The following is a 7,237-nucleotide window of genomic DNA, read 5'->3' on the forward strand; positions in this document are numbered from 1 at the left end:
TCTAAATGTATGTTGTGGAGGCCCAAAATAGATTGGATTGTAAAAGGGCCGAGGCCCAAAAAAGAAATGAATTATAGAAGGCAACGTCCTAGAAAATAAAATGGGCCAGGCCCATGTAGCTAGTGAAAATTAACAGAAATAAATATATATTGAAAAGGCCGAATTGTTGGGCTAGGCCCATGTAGAAAATCGAATTGGACCGGGCTGAATCTTGTGCCACGTCAGATTGCCACGCTGGATGCCTACGTGGCCTGGGGAGGTTGCTAGTGACCAAAATAGAACAATAGGCTTATTTTGGTCATAAACGTTTGCGACCATTCCAGAAGAAAGGTCGCTATAGTCAGTTTACGACGGCCAGCTTTTGACCTTATGTTTTTGGTCACAAAAAGGTCACAAATGGAAATTTGTGACCATTCAGTGACCAATAGTGGTGGTCACAAGTTGACATATTTCTTGTAGTGCTAAACGAAACCATCCACCCCGCCCCTGCGCCCTCGACCGCTCGCAGGCGCGCCTTCCAGCTGCCCACGAGGCCTAATGAAATCGGCCCACCTTGCCAGTCAAACGCGCAACGCCGCGACAGGCCGCTCGCACGCGCGCCTTACTGCGGCCCATAGAAATCGGCCCACCAAGGCGGTCCACGCGCAGCGCCGTGACATGCGAGCTCTATCTTTAGTCCCACCTCGCCTGCCGGAGGTCGCCGGCACCAATTTAAATAGCGCGCCCCGCCCTACACCGACGTGATCCGAAGTAATAGACCGCCTACTTTCTCGATGCCGCACGGTTGGGCCCGTGGGCCTTGCGGGGCCGAAAAGCGTTCCCTTTCGCCGATCGGCTTGATCGGGAGCGACTTACTAAGCCTCGCTCGGCTCCGTGGTGGCGTTCTTTTTTTAAAAAAAATTCTTAACTTGTTTTGCGAGTATTATGTCAATTTTTTATTGTTTGGTTTTATATTTACTTTTCTAGTTTTCATAGGTTTTTTTCAATTCAAGTTTAATTTTTATCTTATTTTTTTACTTTTACAATACAATTTTTTTTTAAAAATATATCTTATCTTCTAATTTTTTATTGTTTGGTTTAATATTTAGTTTTCTAGTTTTCATAGGTTTTTTTCAATTCAAGTTTACTTCTTTTCTGATTTTTCAACACTTGATTGTTCAACACTTGATTGTTCAACAACATTTAAAAACCATCCATTCAAACACTCGATATTTCATTATAGTTTTCATAGATATTTTACATAGTACTAGAAATAAAACTTAACTAAAGAACATTACGAGAATAATTAAACATTACTAAACGACATTTTCAAATAAACCCTAAACTACTCGTCCTCCACGCCGCCAAAGTCTGCCTCATCATAGAGGCCGTCGCTGCTGCTGCTGTCGTCGAGGGGCACCACGGGCACGGCCGCCGCAGCCATCGAGTCCTCGAGTGCGGTGTGATACCCGGGAAAGTCCTCCGGGTCCTCCGGGTGGACGGCGCCCGGGGCGACCTGAAGGTACTCCTGAACGAGCGGCGGCGGCTGCGGCATGTTCTCCGACTCCCGGAGCGCCGTCAGGTAGCCCGGCATGTCGTCTGGGTCGCCGGCCTCCGCCGCCAGCCGCCTATACTCCGCCACCAATGCCGGCTCTGGCGGTTGCTGCGGCTCGGCCGGAGGGGCGCGGCTGGACCCTGCGCCGTTCCTGCCCGCGGTACGGCTGGACCCGGCGCCGTTCGTGCCCGCCGTACGGCGATCACCGGGGCCGAGGCGGATAGCGCCACGGTCACCGCATGGGCCTTCGCGGGGCGCGGGCGGGTGCATGGCACCGAAGTCGAGGCGGGCGCGGGTCGAGCACACCTCGCCGCGGCAGTACAGCTCAAAGTCGTACCCCGGCGGAGCTGGCACGACGCCGGCGACCGCCTGGGCGCGGTACGGCGCGACCACCTCCTCGAAGGTGCGCCCGTCCCAGAGCTGATGCCGCCGCGCGCGGTTGTGCTTCGTGGGCGGGCGCGGGCCGGCGTAGGCGTGGAGGCGCCGCAGGTGATCGTCGGCGAGGCGGTCCGCCCAGCCGGGGTTGTTGGGGGCGTACTGGGGGACGGCGAGCTCCTCCGGTGACAGGCGAGCCCTGTACAGGCCGACGGCGCGGGCGAAGATGTGGGTGCCGACACTACTAGGAAAAAGGGCTATAGATGGAATTGACAGTAATGGCGCACCAGACATGTGGTGCGCCATTACTATATACTAATGGCGCACCATGTGTTGGTACGCCATTATTGTCCAAATACTAATGGCGCACCACATCCGGGGTGCGCCATTAGTAAAAAAAATTAATATTTTTCCAAAACTACTAATGGCGCACCGTGGGAGTGGTGCGCCATTACTAGTTGAACTAGTAATGGCGCACCACATCCACGGTGCGCCATTAGTAAAAAAAAATTAATTTTTTTATTATTTTTTATTAAAACTACTAATGGCGCACCGTGGGAGTGGTGCGCCATTACTAGTTAAACTAGTAATGGCGCACCATGCCACGGTGCGCCATTAGTAACTTCGCCACCACTTCCACCGAATGCACCCCACCCCCCCCCCGTGGATCGCCTTGGTTTTTAACCCTCGCTACTACTAAGTGGTCTCTACTGTGCCCCTGGACCATGCCATAGTAGTAGTGATGGTTATAAACCTCGCTACTACTAAGTTGATAGTAGTTGCGCGGGTTTTTACCACTCGCTACTACTAATCGTCTGCCATAGTAGTAGCGCGGGTTTTCAAACTCTACCCCCTCCCCCCCGTGGATCGCTTTTTCAGTTTAAAAAAAATAAAAGAAAATAAGTTTCCCATGGGATATGTGGTCTAGTTGTTGGGAAAATTTGCAAATATGAATTTCGACTTCATTTGCAAAATCTCTCGAGAATTTGTAAAAATGGGCATAACTTTTGCATACTAACTCGGATAAAAAAGTTTTTTATATGAAAAATCATCTACTCGAAAAGTTACATCCGAATTTAACAGGGGGAACCCCGTTAAACATCCGAGTTTAGCAATGGCGCATGGTGGGGGTTAGACGGTGCGCCACTACTATTTTCCCGCCTTCAAAATTCAAAAATACTAATGGCGCACCGTGGCCTATACTAATGGCGCACCAGTGGCCTATACTAATGGCGCACCAGTGGTCCGCCATTAGTATACCAGATACTAATGGCGCACCAGTGGTGCGCCATTAGTAAAAATTACTAATGGCGTGGCGCTAATGGCGCACCACTAATGCGCCATTAATGGCCAAATTGGGTGCGCCATTAGTAGGCCTTTTCCTAGTAGTGCGACCTCGGGCACCGGCCCAACGGGGATGCCGTCGACACTCAGGCGCCACCTCGCCGGTAGGCGCACGTCGGGCGCGGCGGGGATGCCGAAGTGGGCGAGCTCCTCCGCCTCCTTGATCCTCAAGTTGGGTCGGGCCATCGTCGGTGAGAGGGAGAGGCACGGCGCGCGAGGTGGTCACTAGTAGAAAACCGGCCTTTTGTCCCGGTTCATAAGGGCCTTTAGTCTCGGTTCCTGAACCGGGACTAAAGGGTCGTTACTAATACCCTCACCCTTTAGTCCCGGTTCAAACCAGAACCAGGACAGATGAGGCTCCACGTGGGTGCTGCCGGCAGCCCAGGCAGGGGGGCCTTTAGTCCCAGTTCAAGACATAAACCGGGACCAAAAGGCTTCCACGTGTCAGCAGCTGGCTGGAGCTGAGGTTTTTCTTTTTTTTTAAAAAAAAGTGGCTGTTTTAGGGGTTTAGGGGGTTATTTTTAGGTTGTTATTAGCTAGCTAATAGGGAGAAGTGTCCTCTCTTATATCTTCATCCTTGGTTTACCAACGCTACTGCTATGTTCATTTCACCCGCAGATATATAATAACTCATGCATGCTCGCATCATACATCATCATACAACTTTTACTCGTTATTAATAATAAGTCATACGATCATCATCCTCATAGTCATCGAACCCAACCCTACATAATTGTTCTTAGCACATGATCATCAGTATCAGGTAGGACCTAAACACACTTAAGGTAAAATAGCATAAAACAATATAGACACTACTAGGGAAAAGCCTATACACAGAATCTTACCAGCAGCGCGCTTTAAAATCAGGCGCTGCTGCTAAGTAGCAGTAGCGCGGGTGTTTAAACCTCGCTACTACTAAGGTGATAGCAGTAGCGCTGGTTTTTAACCCTCGCTACTACTAAGCGGTCTCTACCGTGCCCCCCGGGACATGCCATAGTAGTAGCGCGGGTTTTAACCCTCGCTACTACTAAGTTTATAGCAGCAGCATTGGTTTTTAACCCTCGCTACTACTAAGTGGTCTCTACCGTGCCCCTAGACCATGCCATAGTAGTAGCGATGGTTATAAACCTCACTACTACTAAGTTTATAGTAGTAGCGCGGGTTTTTACCACTCGCTACTACTAATCGTCTGCCATAGTAGTAGCGCGGGTTTTCAAACTCTACCCCCTCCCCCCCGTGGATCGCTTTTTCAGTTTAAAAAAAATAAAAGAAAATAAGTTTCCCATGGGATATGTGGTCTAGTTGTTGGGAAAATTTGCAAATATGAATTTCGACTTCATTTGCAAAATCTCTCGAGAATTTGTAAAAACGGGCATAACTTTTGCATACTAACTCGGATGAAAAAGTTTTTTATATGAAAAATCATCTACTCGAAAAGTTACATCAAATTTCAGTTTTTTCTTTTTTTGTTAAATCTGGTCAAACTGTGGTCAAACTAATTATTCAAGAATATTAGTGTTACTAAATAATTATTTCAGTTTTTTTGAATTTTGGTCAAATCTGGTCAAACTGTGGTCAAACTAGTTATTCAAGAACTGTTAATAAATAATTATTATTTTTTAGAACAATAGTTTTATACTCAAGCAGTGAAATGTGTGACTTCATGATCAAGCTAAACTCCCGAGGGTTAATAGGATTGACATCTTACTAATGTGAGGAAAACAACAAGTGCAGACTTGGAATCGAGGGAGAATAGAACCCGGAAGTTAAGCGTGCTCAGGCTGGAGTAGTGAGAGGATGGGTGACCGTCCGGAAAGTTAGATGATTTGGAATGATGAGGGGTGATTAGAGATTAGAGGTTAAAATAATTCAGAAATTTTAAAATTCGGGCAAAAAATTCGAAAAAATTTCCGCGGGTTAGTAGTAGCGCGGGATTTACCCACGCTACTACTAACGGACGTAGTAGTAGCACGGGTGGCACCCGCGCTGCTGCTATACGTTAGCTGCAGCACCTTATTAGTAGCGCCGGTCCCCGCGCTGCTAATAGCCCCAAAACCTGCGCTGCTGCTAGGCTTTTCGCTAGTAGTGAGACCCTGACTCTCCGTTATGAAGAATGGAGATCATCTTGTCTCCAATTCTTGCGCCTCGCTTCCTTTTGCTTCCAAGAAGCTCCTTACGACTGTCCATACATTTTTTCCATTCTTTGATTGTCATGTCTCCACTTCTTTTAGAAATCCGGTATGGACAGTTGAGATTCGTAGGATGACCTGGATATATGTTCAAAACATCAAGGCGACCATGCTCATACATCAGATGAGGCACACAATCCTCTGGGATTCTCTGTTGAAAAACATAGTAATAACTTCGTAGTTAGCAATGATGTACTAGTTTTAGAAGTATGCAAAAAGATGCACGGATGTCGTAATAGTAAACAATCTTACCAGGGTATCCCCATGGTAGTTACCGTAGTTCAACACGTGCACTAGTGGCACGTATTGACCATAATGTTGAGGAGTTCGATTGTAGATATTGTAATTCTCAAGATCATTACAAAATCCAACCAGACGAACCGAGACCAATGGTGGTGGGCCAGGAGCTAGGCCCATTGGTCCCGGTTCGTCCCACCAACCGAGACCAATAGGTCCTGATGAACCGGGACCAATGGCCCACGTGGCCCGGCCGGCCCCTTGGGCTCACGAACCGGGACCAATGCCCCCATTGGTCCCGGTTCTAGACTGAACCGGGACTAATGGGCTGACCCGGCCTGGACCATAGCCCCCTTTTCTACTAGTGGGTGAAGGGCGCAAGAGGATGACGCCGGCGACATGGGGAGAAGGAGAGGCGAGGCGAGGGTGGGTGCGAGCCGACGGAGGGCGCGAGGCGCTTTTTATAGGGCGTAGTGGTGGGTGGGGCGGGGTGCCGGCGATCAATGCCGGTGGGCAGCCGAGCGGTCAAGGGCGCAGAAGGGCAGGCGGCGGCGTGTGAATCGGCGCCGGCGATTAATGCCTGGTACGCGAGGGCGGCGTGCGCGACCGGTCAAGTGGTGGCGTGCGCAGGCGCGCGGCAGGCGGTGGCGTGTGAATCCGCGCCGCCCGCGGACCGACGCAGGCGACGGGACGGCTCACTGCGCCGGCGTTAATGGTTCGCCTAATCCACACCGAATTAATGGATTAGGTTTAGTACGCGTGGGCCCGACCTCCTCCTCACGCGGCGTACACCGCCCACATACAGGCGTACAGCGGGCCGTACGGACACGCGCCTCGCTACGCCGCGGTACGCCTCCCCACCTTAATTTCCCATTCTACCCCTACTCACATATTCTCACGAAAGGGTATCTTTTAATCTGGACCGTTGATGTGTCCAGAGGGGTTGTACCGAAGAAGAAGTGGAGCGAAGGTTATATTTTCGTTTAATGTTTTCCAGGATATTTCATTGTTAGGATCTAGTGGGTGTAATTAACATTATGAGATCATAACTGCATCTCTGTCTTCTTTCACGAAATGTTAATGTGTGTCCTTCTGCAGGGTCCAAACCCACTCTCCTGCAAGAAAAAGAAACCAAAAGCCCACATAAGTATCGGTTACAATTAATGCTGCAAAAGCAAGCCTGGAGTTGCCTGATATACTAACTAAGAGTAAGACGGATGGGAAATAATGTGAAAATTAAATCTTTGATAGCATCTAGACAGTTAAGCCCATAGCAGACTCCTCATCTCTACTCCCAATGGACGAATTGGTTGAATAGTCCCCCCACTTTCAATCGGTTTATTTTCAACCGGTTTTTCTTCGTCCCACCTCCCACCAGCCCCTCCCACCGGTTTTTTTCTTTTCTCGTCTGACCGGCAATACACAACGTATTTATGGTAATCAATCATAATTAATCCACGTATAGTAATAAATAAATCCAGGTATGGTAAGGTCATAACTCAGGAAATTTTGAATATGGTAATAAATTTAAATTACCCCAAAGGCTATCAATCCAGGT

Source organism: Triticum urartu, chromosome 6 (assembly GCF_003073215.2).
Source record: "Triticum urartu cultivar G1812 chromosome 6, Tu2.1, whole genome shotgun sequence".
NCBI lineage: Eukaryota > Viridiplantae > Streptophyta > Magnoliopsida > Poales > Poaceae > Triticum > Triticum urartu.